Below are 13,521 nucleotides of genomic sequence, written 5' to 3' on the forward strand. Positions count from 1 at the left end.
GTGTTGGCACAGCTCTTATTATAATAACTGGACATGAATATTCCCTGAATATTTGCATTTTGTTTCAATTTAAGATGTTTTGATGCCAATACACTAAAGCACGCAAGTGTGTAAAAGAGTGACACAGGAGCCCTACTTTATGTACTCCAAAATGCCTTTGTGAATGGGACTCAATATTGTTTGGCACTGTAACCCTGTAAATCCTGCATCAATACTATACTTTGAAATAATATCTTCTATCATGTTGTTGTCAGGCAATGACTGTGGGAATAATACGGACCTACTTAATGGTGTACAATTGCAGTATAACTTGCTCTAAAATTGTTACCAGCATCAATTCCGCATCCTCACTTCAGCAGCAAAGTCCTTCTGGAAATAGATGGAGTAAATTTGCACCCACCACGCTTGAGCCCTCTTACTTTATCTCACCTTGCGTATGAAGATGACGTTATGCTACTGAGCCTCACCAAAATCAGCATGCAGAAGTTAATTACCGAACAAAATGATTACGTAAAAGCAAACAAATTGGAAATAAACACCTCAAAAACAATGACGATCTCAAATGGACCCGCACCACCGATTAAGGGGCCAGATGTACCAAAGGATTTTACCCATTCTGTGTCTATGGGAAAATGCTTTAGTACATATGGCCCAAGATCCGCCTGAGCATTGAGTTACTAGATGACGTTAACAGCTATAAATACTTGGGAGTCTATCTGGATCATAAGCTAAACATTACGGAGCACAAGCATTACACAACCAAGAGAGCAAAAGTGTTAATTCACGTATTTTGCACCCTGTGCAAGATCTTGAACGGTCCTTCCTTTAAGCCTCTCATGTCTATAGTAGCTGCCAAATTTCTTCGGACAGGAGCATATGCAAGCGCTGCCCTGCACGGGAAAAAATGCATTGCTTTTCGTACAGACTGCAAATGTAAACGTACAAGGCAGTCTTCGGTCTCCCAGAAAACGCTTCACCTGCTCAAGTGCGCTTGGAATTTGCCCTTACAACCCAATGTTTTTGTTTTTCAAACTGGAATTTTGGGTACTGAAATCAATCGAAATGCCAGTGTCAGAGACCTGGGGAAATATTGTCCAAAATATCGAGGTAACACCCGTTTTCATATGTTATTTACAAAAAACTTGCAATTCAATTTTCGTCCCCATCCCGGTATTTATTGAGACCTTCAGTAATGGTAATTTTGCGGGTAGGGAGTTTCCGGGTCCACTTGTAAACGTAATCCGCCCAGAGAACGCTACTCCCCGTCCTTTCTTTGTAGGAAGTGGGAGAAGTCGCTATATTTAAACAGAAGCCGGAAATGAGGCATAAGTACAAATGTATGTAGGGTACTGAAAGATCCACTGAGTGGTCACTACAAGGTAGTAATACAAGTAGCGAGATACTTGGATCTTGCCAGAATTACAGTGTGTGCCCTGCTACATAAGTGTGCCCATTCTTCTGATCTCTTAGCTTAATGTTTCCAGGTTAGTGATCAGGAAACACATATTAGGTTTATAAAGTAAGTCAAATCATATGTTGAAGTCTTCTATGAGTGTAATGCGTGGTTGATCAAGGAGGATTTGCTACGGAGATGTGAGCATGCTGTCTGAAATTAGTAGGTATTCAAGCAACCAGAGCATATTCAAATTGTTAGAGCGTAATTCAGAAAGGTGACCTTACACTTTTGTGTAAGTTTGCAATTGTTTGCTATCCACAATTGTATTTGACTAGTGGTATCTTTACAGCTATGGAGTCTCCACACATAAAAAAATTGGAAATTCCTAGCTTTTTATGTGCGAAAACTCTGCAGTCGTAAAGATACTTCCAGTAATGTATGATTGTCAATAGCTAACAATCATAAACCTACATAAAAATGTAAGATTATCTTTGTGAATCAGGTCCTTAGTGTGTAATTTGACACCTAATGTTATGTATTCAATGTTTTTATCTTGCTTTTAATACAGATTTATTTATTGTTTATTTATGAATCGCTACTTTGAATATAAACATAAACATTTATATGTAGTTATATCCTTATTTTTTTAATTAGCTAAAATGATTGAAAATGAATGATAACATGTGATGAGTGAGCAAGCTTGTAACTTGTGGCCTGCAGGTGGAGCAGAGGCATGGTTGTGTTGGTGAGTACTGACTGTAGAGGGTATGCTAAATTCAATGGCTGCATTTATCTGTGGAAGGTAAACTGGTTCAGCATTTTAGTGTCTGGTGGGTGAGTGGAGGGGTTCCTTCTCTATTTGGTGACTTTTTCTGGACACTCTTTGTGTGAAAGGATGGGCAGAAATAAGGTTTTGATGGCTTGTCTGATGCTGACTTGTGTATGATGGCTTTATTGCACAAACAGAGAAAAAAGAGAAAAATAATAAAACAAATCAGAGGTCTGTGTTTGCAGTCTCTTGCTTGTGTTTGTTTGGTGTATGGGCAGGTTTGTCATCTCACTTATGGTATCCTTTCTGTTCCTTTGTAGAGTGTCCTTGGGGTGCCACTGTTAGCGCGTCAGAGCCTTGATAAGTAAACTTACAAGTAGACGCGTTTAGGTAGACGAACCTTTGGACCACGTTCGGGGACTTCCCAGTAATAGATGTCTTTTTTGCATCACAAATCAATAGATCAATAAATCAATCAATAATTACAATAACTAATCAACAAACCAACCAATAACATTTAGTAGGAATCATTAAGTTGAACACACCATGACCTTTCAGTCATGAATAACCACACCAATTTAGTTAAGTGTTACGATATTTTATTTCCCTATTGATTACAATCTAATGTCATCTCTGTTAATCTCATTAGCAATAAATCTCATTAGAAACTCTCCAAATTTGCAATTAGAACGCAATTAATCAATGCATAGAGAATATTCATTCAGTATTCGCCACGTCATTAATATGAAGCAATGCAGCACAGTCTCAGTAATGCGTGATTCAACAAAGCAAGAACTCAGTCATTTGTCTATTTGCATAAGATATTATAAATACCTTAACTAACCTCAAATTAGCATTAGCATGTTGGGCTTCATGCAAAACATTTTAGAAAACACAAATTTGGAAAACATCTAAACTAAGGCCTCTATCAAAATAGCAGTTGGTACCTAGAAAGAAAAGGCAAACAGACAATTACAATTTTGCATCAGATAGTTACCAATCCAACAGATCAGCAATCAGCGTCAGTCTTCATCTTCAGGACATCAGTCGATTCTCCATCAGCAGAGATAGGATGGGGCAAAGTCTCGATATAGCATAGCTAAGGAATAGGACCTTACCTCATATGGAGGAGAAGTAAGTATCAGGCAAGGATGTGTAGAGGATGGTCCAGAGTAATAGGACAAAGCAAGAAAGTGCAAAAGTCTCTGTGAGTGAGTAAAGTGAAGACTTCCCCGTTTCTTCTTAGGTCTCTCCATTAAATCAAAACTGTTTAATTAGCCCATAACTCCTCATTGGATAATAATTGGTGCATCGTTATCTCTGTCCAATAATTGTTAAGCATCTTGCCAGAATTTTCCACAAACCACAGTTCTCATGTCACAGATTGGTCCATGTTATTGACATCTTCAACGGTTGGAATGTCAGGTAGGAAAAGTTACACTTTGCGCTCCAGTCAGTGTCTCCATTGTTTTCTCCTACTACAGTTAGCCTTGCACCTGTTACGAATTACACTGTTGCATTCAGCAAGAACGTTGCCTTGAGCAAGTCGGTTCTCATGAGAAAGAACTTACTACGGCTACACACACACATAACTTCTGGAAAAGAACAGCTTTGTGTCCTTCAGAAAAACAGCACATTACACGTTAGAAAATGCAGTTTAATTCGAAGCCAGGCAGCTAAGCCCAGACCCTCGCTGAGCTAAGGCCCTTTAATTAATAAGCAAACTCTTAACACATAGCTCTGATTATGATACGCTAATACAAATTCAAAATATTATTGCATAATAATTCAGAATTAACAAGCTTTTCATTAGCCTTCGTATAGAATTGGTAGCCACTCCCCGTGGGCACATTTCAAACGCATGCATTATTTTCTATGTTAATACATTTTCTTTGCAGCTTCATCACACAAAATATTGCAAGCTATTCATGTTAAAATTGCTTTTATAAAAACGCACCCCAACAATCCCTCCTCTGATGACTCTTGTCATCACACAAAACCTTCCCCAAAAATTTTACATCAGTTAAAATTCTTTAAACTCGATTTCCTCCCTTATTGGCTTCCCCTTTGATTTTTCCCTATACAATTTTTCCCTTTGTTTTTCTTCCCTCCTCTTATTATTTTTGCCATCTTCAATTTTATTCTTTTAAGAATTTTACATGCCACCCACAATCCAAATAGGCAGGATATAGCAATCAATATTCCCTGTACTATTTTAGACAATATTCCATGCCAAATTTTGCTAATCCAATTTCCCACTGAAGCAAATCCTTTCCCAACCTTTTCCCAAGCACCTGGTTCTTTCAATTCCTTCAAGTCTGCACTATCCCTAGTCAAGTTAGTAAGCATACTTCTAATCTCATTACTATTGTCTGGTATATATGCACAACAATGACGGTTCTTAAGCGTCCTACAAACTCCCCATTTTTTGCTAAAAGAATATCTAAAGCAAGCCTGTTTTGAACAGTCATAGCCCTCTCCGCAGCAAGTTCAGTATCCATCAGGAGTATAGCCCCTGAAAAATTTGTCAGCATGTTATCCACAATAGTAGACAACTTTTGAATCTTTATGGAGTTCAAGATAACTCCCACTGAGGGAATTATCGCCCCAAATATGTCTCCCACTACACCAGCAGCAGTCTCTCTCTTATGTCTAGGATGATGTAATTCAGACAATTTTGGAAACCTTTTCAAATTGTCAAGTTGATATATCTTTGGGAAAACTATCCCCAAATAACATGTCCCATGCCATCCCTTTGGAAGACGGTAATAAGCATTAAGTCCACATATGTAATAGATCCCTATGATCGCTGGATCCTCTCCATTTAACATGAATGTCCATTTACTCTGAAACAAAAACGCGTGCTTACATTCACTCATTCCCACAAACACATTGTCATAATATGATTTCGGCCTAGATATGCAAAGCTTCCCCACGTGTAGTGCATATAAAGCTAGCTTCCCTTGTTCCCTAATTGCACCATAACTTTCACTATTAGCAAAAGCCCGCTGCTGCAATCCTTTTTCCAATTTGCCTTTTAATGCCCTTCTTCTATCTTCCGTGTGATCTAAAAAGCTTTTCTCTACATGTGTAAGCAAGCATGTCAAATTATTGCGTTTGCATTAGATCTACTAATCGTCAATGTCGACTCAAAGAATCCTTTAACTAACTTTATACTATAGTATCTAGCTACCCCACTCAAATCCTCTATTATAGGCACATAAGAAAACACAAGGTCATAGTTTGAGTAAAAGTATTGAATTTCTTCCTAGTTATAGAATCTTGTTCGTAACAGACTACAACTTATCCCATAAGTTAGTGGCAGACTATGATAGGTAAACCCCTCTTGTACCAAAATAGGAATCTGCGTGCACACAAAGCAATCCTTAGCATCCATTGCATCAACATACTCACTCAGCAAGCGATAGAAAACGTTAGTAGATAGTTCCCCTTTTGCATTAGTTCCCTCATGTAAGTATCTCGTATCCAGCTCAAACCTTTCCCAAGCGGTTAGTGCAGTGGTAGTCTCAGGAATTGTAGCATTGTTAGTCCCAGTCTTATCCATTAGTGTCATCCCCACAACCATAATGAATATCACACACTCAACACCTAAACCAACACCCAAATATTTACAACACCTACTCCCTCTATTATCCTGTCTAGTGTTAGCCATGATCTATAAAGAATCAGAAAGAGAAGGATGGTTAATTCAAGCAACAACAGACGATAGTTAGAATTATTTTCTCTCTCTTTTTTTTCTCGCAGCAATGTCAAAACATGCGAAAATCTTCCTTCAGCAATTATTTACAGCTTTCAGTTTCACTCCCAGGATCCTTGTCAATTCAGGTTAGCAGCTTGTCAAAATCGTTTTTCAAAGGTCAATTCAGGTTCTCAAAGTCTCATCCGGTAAATTCTCAGTCTCTTTTATCAATTTTCAACTTTAATTTGATCTTTATACCACTTCAGTCTTCTTCAGTCAGACTCAGGTGCCAAAGTACTGACCTGGAATCTCTCGATCAAAGCAAAACACCAAGAACCCCTGTTGCCATTCAGCTGTCGTTGCATATGCCATTCAGGACCTGCGTACCTTCGGTTTGCTACCCTTTTTCTTTTTAACTTGCGATCACCTTGCAACTCTCCTTCACTTAGATCTTCTCTCCTTGTTGTATCAGCTTCTTCCTCTATTGCATCTTCAACAACCACTTCTCCCCTTTTCACTTGCAACTCTGGCCACTTGTCTCCTTTAAGTATCTCTCTGGTCTTTGATCTTTCCTGCGGCAACCCTTTGCCCTCTCTTGGCTCTATGGTGTTTTCTCTTGATGGACCTGCAACCTGCTCAGGAGGAGTTTGGACACTCTGACTCTCTTCCACCTCAACTCCTTCGCCTTCTGGGTCTGTCAAATGCTCTAGCTCATTCCCATAATCGTCTGCTTCTGGGAGAACCTCCCTATGATTAGGCTCTCCTGCTGCCTCAGTTGAGATAGGCTCACAGTCACCTCTCTGCATCTCTTCTCCCTCGTCTCTTACTGGAGTGACCAAGCAGTCCTCAACGGGCTCTCCTTCTGTCTCAGTTACCCTTCAATCACTCTCCTGCCCTGAGACTTCCTTTTCTGTTGTTGGTACTTTCAACAATTCAACTTCCTCATCAGTTGGACACGTCACCTTTTTCGTGTGATTGGCATGGATCCAGTTCGGAATTCACGCACACTTCACAGAAGTAGTAATTGTTAGTATCACTTGATAGGGTCCCTTCCACCGTGGCTCCAAACACGTCTTCCTTACATGTTTCTTGATGACAACCCAATCACCAGCTTTCAGGTTATGTCCTGGATCATTAATCGGTGGCAAGGAGGTAGCTTCCACCTGGTGAGAAAAAGAGCGGACCACATCAGCCAGACCCTTGCAGTAGTCCAACACCATATCATCCGTGATATTCACAAGAGCATTTGCAGGCCCTGCGGGCAGTCTCATAGCTCGACCCATGATAATCTCATGAGGGGACAGTCCTGTTTTCTTTTTAGGTGTATTTCTCATTGACATTAAAACCAAAGGTAATGCATCGGGCCATTTCAAATTTGTGTCTGGAAACATTTTCACCATTGTCGACTTCAGGGTACCATTCATCTGTTCCACTAGTCCTGACGCTTCAGGGCGGTAACTACAATGTAACTTCTGCTCAATGTTCAGTACTGCACACAGTAACTTAACCACCTCATTGTTTAAATGACTTCCCCAATCTGAATCTAAAGAGATTGGAAAACCGAAACTTGGTATCAATTCCCTAAGCAGCAGCTTCGCTACTGTGAGGCTGTCATTCCTGCATGTAGGGTACGCTTCAATCCAATGACTAAAGATATACACAATCACCAGCACATTTCTCAAACCTCCACACACGGGCATCTCTATAAAATCCAATTGCATTCTGCTAAATGGACCTGTAGCTCTCCCAATGTGGCTCAAATTTACCACTGTCCCTTTCCGCGCATTCATCTGTTGGCAGATGACACACCTATGGCAAATCACTTCTGCAGCTTGTCTGAACTTCGGTTAAACCAGTCAATTTTGAACAACCTGATCATGGCATCCCTCCCAATATGTGCTTGACCATGGTAAAACCTTGCAAATTGTGACAAAAGACTGTTCGGCAAGACCATTTTCCCTTCATCTAAGACCCACAAGTCATCTGGTCTTTGTACGCATTGCATTCTAACCCAAGAACGCTTCTCAACCTTGTTGGCACGACCCTGCAACAATCTCAATTCTTCTAGTGTGTCAATCACCCTTAATGCGTAACCTGTGCATGTCTCATGTTCTTTTTCAGACAGCAATTCCCATTGATCCTTAAACGATATACAATTCAATGCACAAAACCTTGCAACTTGATCCGCATATCTGTTTCCCATTGAAACAAAGACTTGTGACTTCAGGTGCGCAATGCATTTCACCACGGCAATTTCATGAGGTAACTGAATCGCGTGCAACAACTCCTTAATTCTCTCACCATTTTTCACTGGTGAACCAGAAGAAGTAAAATAACCCGTCTGTGACCATAATTGGCCAAAATCATGGACAATTCCGAATCCATATTGACTATCAGTATAGATAGTCACTCTCATCTGGGCAGAGGCATGGCAAGCTCTAGGAAGAGCAACCAGTTGAGCTACTTGAGCAGAATACACTGCTTGAAGCCAAGACGCTTCCAGGATGCCAGAAATCGTGCATACAGCATATCCGGCTCTCAGCACTCCTATTGAGTCTCTCAAACATGAGCCATCGACAAAGATAATTTGGTCATTTTCTTCCAATTGGGTATCTTTAATATCAAGCCTCGGTTTGGTGCACATTTCTGTTACCTCAAGACAATCATGTTCCACATCTTCCACATTTTCAACCTCTCTATTTTCACTTGGAAGCAAAGTTGCCGGGTTCAACACTGTACATCTTTTCAACGTTACATTTGGTGATCCCAATATAATAGTTTCATATTTATTCAATCTTGCATTCGTCATGTGCTAGTACAGGGTAACAGGATTTCAACTGAGTGAGGGACCATGACTGTTATAGGATGTCCCATCACTGTACCTTCACACTGTGTGAGGCTTTGTCCAACTGCTGCTACTGCACAAAGACAACCCGTTAAGGCTTCTGCAACTGGGTCCAAAGTAGATGAAAAATATGCTACTGGTCAGTTTACACCTCCATTGACCTGTGTCAAGACAGAGAAAGAAGGTTCATGACAAAACAGAACAAAAGGCTTCGTGTAATCAGGCATACCTAAAGCTTGAGCCCTGCACATGCTCTCTCTTAACTCATTAAACGCTTTCATTTCCTTCTCTCCCAACACTATGACATCCGGCCCCTCTTTGACCGTCAGTCTCACCAATGGCTTGGAGATGACTGAGAAATTCGGGATCCACTTACAACCGTAACCCACCATTCCTAGAAACAACCTAATATCTCTCTGTGTTGTTGGGGGATTCATCTGTAATAGTGCAGTTACTCTTTCCCTGGATAACTTCCTCGACCCTTTCTTGATTTGATGACCCAAGTACTTTACTTCTTTCTGGCAAAATTGCAATTTCTTTGAGGACACCTTGCTCCCGTTCTTTCCCAAGTGATTCAGTAAGGCAATCGAATCATACTTGCACTCATCCCTTGTCTTGGATGCGATCAACAAATCATCAATGTACTGCACTAGAGTCGATTGGAAAGGCAGCTCCAAAGACTCCAAATCCTTCTTCAATTTCTGATTGAATACGGAAGGTGATTCCGAAAACGCTTGAGGAATTCGGCACCAACAGTAAACCTTATCCAGGAATTTAAAACTGAAGAGAAATTGGCTGTCCTCCTGAAGATGCACAGAAAAGAACGCTTGGGATAGATCAATAACTGTGAACCATTCTGCATCGCATGGAATCTGAAACATAATCACAGCTGGATTTGGCACCACTGGGCAGCATTTCACCACTATGTCATTGACCTTTCTCAAATCCTGGACAATCCTACCTTCCCACAAGGCTTTCTCAGTCCCATTATTGGTGAATTACATGGACTGCTCATCACTTCTTTCAAGACTCCCTGTTTAACGAAATCTGCTATTAATTGCGCGACCTTTATAGGGACATCTTGCGCCATGTGATACTGCGGTATCTGGGGGAACGCAGCATTTGGCTTCACACTGACTTTAACTGGCTCTACTCCTTTTATCAGTCCTACTTCTTTCCCTGTCAAGTTCCACACTTTCTCTTGGACTGTTCCCTGCAAGCCTGCCTGGAGATCAGCCACTGTGAACATCGCAAAGAAATTTATTAGAGGATATTCCTCGTCTGTGGAATCAGTTTCAGGCTCTGAGACCTGTTCCTCCCCTTCCTCATCGCTGTTTGTCTGGACCTAAATCCCCTCATTGGAACAGGTTATTGAACACCTGGTCTTGCACAGTAAGTCTTTCCCCAGTAAGGACACAGGACTTGAATCTCAAACCACAAACCTGTGCAATCCTTGGACAGTGCCAAGCTCAACCTGAACCGGATCTGTGATCGGGTTAGTCAGGAGTTGTTTTGCTACTCCCACTACCTTAACTGTCCATCCCGAAAGGGGCAGTTTCGGAACCTCTTTACTTCTGACTGTAGAGCGTGTAGCTTCTGTATCAACCAAGAATGAAACCTTGTGACCCATTAACTTCCCCTGAACATAGGGCCCTTTCTGGTCTACTTCTAAGGACGCTGCAAGCCTACACTCTTCGCTATCTGAATTCTCATCTGACCATTCATCGTTTATTCCATTCTCACCACGCAATGGGTACTGTTGTACGGTGTTATTTTGACTCATTCTTTGAACTGTGACCTGTTGAGGAGGCATCACCTCTTGCTGTTCCATTGGCGCTAAAGGCACTTGCATTTGCTGTCAAGGTACCCTAGGAACCTGCTGTTGCATTTGCTGTAGCTGCGTCGGCTGTATACGCGGCATCTGCACCTGCTGCATGGATTGAAAACCCTGCATTTGATTCGCATTACTCTGAAAATTCAGATTTAGACCTCTCAGCCTCGGTCCTTTCACATTTTGGAATGAACTGACATCATTGCTTTGTTGAACAATACCCTCCTGCACCATCAGTGTCCAACGACCCCGCAAGCATGACAAGGTAACGTCTTCTTCATTCCCGGTACATCATTTTGAACTACTACAGTGTTCAAATCTGGACTTCGGTTCAAAAAACCTCCTCGACCTCTACCTCTCACTTGCGCCTGAAACATCCCGTTGCCTTGCGGCTGTTGCACCATGTGCTGTAGACAACCTCCCTGCATCCCTGACTGTGCTGCCTTAATTTGCATCACCACCGCTTTCTCCTTCAACTTTCTCTGCTTTAACTCAGTCTCGTCACTACAGTACTTCGCATACTGCAACACCTCGTCAATCGGCTTTGCTTGCCAGCAAATCAAGTGACTCTTAATCATCTGGCTAATCTCAGGTCTCAACCCTTCAACAAACCTAAATACAAGGTGATTCATGTCCTTCACCTCAACAACCTTTGTACCACTGTAGTGCTTGAATGCCTTCAACAGCCTCTCATAATAGGCATGTATTGACTCCTTGGCTTCCTGAGCCGTTCAATCAATCCTTTGCCAATCAATATTCTTCGGTGAAACTCTCAATTTCAGAAACTCAATCACCTTATAGTAATACTTCATCACCTCAGGTGACGGTGCACCTGTGATTCTATTCCTCGCTGGTTCCTCGGTCGGCCAATCCACGCTCCTCTTGCACTCAAGCCACAAATCAGCTGGAACCATGATCTCAAAGATAGTATTCAGGTCTTCCTAAAGGCCTTTCGCAAGTTTCACAAACCTGTCCGCCTGCTGATACCACTCTATTGGCTTCTTCCTCAGCCTGGGGAAATAATTTGTAAATGATAGAATATCACCTCTAGTACATGGTACGTGGACGAGAACCCCTCCGGCAGTCTCTCTCATTGGTAACATTTTTACCGTACCTGTATCCGGTAATGCTTTCGCTGGCAGCTCTATGCAGTCTTTTCTTCGCCCATCTGCCTTCCCACTTTTCTAAGGCTCCCCAAACTTGTGCACTCTGCAGTATCTCCTTGAGGTGTGCCTTCATCTCAGTAGATCTCATGTGTTCAAAATCCTTAGGCTCAAAATCTAACCTATAACTCCTCTTCAGATGTTTGGTATTTTCTAAATCTACGCCGTACTAATCTGTCAAATTTGCCAACCTCTGGTGCACCCTGCTCAATTCTCTAGTTATCTTTGGACACAAGTATCTCATTTCTGCTACAGTGTATGACTCTAACCTGTTCCCAACCATGCTCCCTTCAACAAGTTTATTTGCTTCCATGCCCAACCTCACAAAATTCAGGTGTTCTTCTCCTTCCGCTCTCCCTGCAGCTACAGGAGCAGTCTGAGGAGTATTAAGCTTGTCTAGCCAGTCGGTCAGCATTTGTGCTGTTAAACCTTGTAATGAGATATTCACAGCCTGCGCTAAAGGTGTCTGTGGTATATTCACACTCGAGATCTGCAGAGTTAACTGTCTTTAACCTGTCTGTCTCATGGCTTCTGGACCCCCAATCGGACTGAAGTCTAACAGGGATCTAGATCCTTTGAATGTCCGTTCCTCTGGAGTCCCTACTTGGGAGCTTCCTACGAACCCTCCTCTTGTCATCTCTTGAGTCATTACCCCTTGATTGCATACACTAGGCTTCACCTGCGCATACAATGGTACTGGTGGACCAACTGTAATAGGCAAAGATATGGCGGCTGGCGGCTGCCTGCTCCCCAAAACCTGTGGAGGACTAACTCCCATGTTCTGGTTCATCACTGATGCCATGGTTGATTGCGGCCCCATGACCGAAGTATAATTTGGAATCATATGCTGCTGCATCTGGGGCAGTAAAGGTGGGGTTGGATCAGTCTGAATCAACTTTGGTCTTCCATATACTTGATCTGTCGGCATCATCAGATTTGTGGTAGTCTCTAAAATTGAGACATTGGTGTAAATTCTCTGAACCTGTGGTGGTTGCACCTGAGATTGCATACTGTGGGCAGTAGACACGCTAAAACTACTCTGCTCCGGGATTGGTGTCAAGACAGGACTAACCTGTATCATGTTTGTTGTCCCCTTCCCTTGGGGTGAACCTGCAGGGCATGTACTGGTACTCAGTCTATTGTCATCTATCGCATATGGCGGTGGTCCATCATTCAGTAACTGATTAAGGAACTCATCATTGTCTGAGTCATCAACCTCTGACCAGGACTTCCTAGCCTCTTTGTCTTTGGAAGGACTTTTGTCAGTCTTACAAGTGGCTTTCCCCCCGTTGTCTTCACCTTCTTGAGCTATGGCTGGAAACTGTCTGACTCCATCTATTGTTTCTGTCCTCCAAACTCTCTGTGCACTATCCCACCTATCCTCCGCTAGTGTCTTTTCTGCTTTCCTCATTCTCCTCTCAAATTTATGTTGCTGTTGTTGTATGGTCATCAGTTCCAAAATTGCTAATTCCTCGAACTGTGCTGGCCTTGGAGGTGGCTTTAACTCATTTAGCACCGTCTGCAAATTTTCCAAAATCCTCAAATTGAACGTCCTGTGCTCCGGAAACGCTAAGCACCCTTCTTTCTCTGTAGCTTTGCACCATTGCTTTAGCCAAAGACATGGCGCAACACCCTTTTCCTCCATTATAGCATAAGCCGGTGTATCCTCTGATGGTGTAACCTCCCCTACACTTGCGGTAATATATACGTCTCCCGTCAAAGCGCTCTTTAAGGCCTTGAAATTTTTTATTTTTACGTCTTTTTTTATTTTTTTTTCACAATCAAATCAGGAAGTGACTTTAATTCCCAGAACTCTC

Source organism: Pleurodeles waltl, chromosome 10, assembly GCF_031143425.1.
Source record: "Pleurodeles waltl isolate 20211129_DDA chromosome 10, aPleWal1.hap1.20221129, whole genome shotgun sequence".
Classification (NCBI taxonomy): Eukaryota; Metazoa; Chordata; class Amphibia; order Caudata; family Salamandridae; genus Pleurodeles; species Pleurodeles waltl.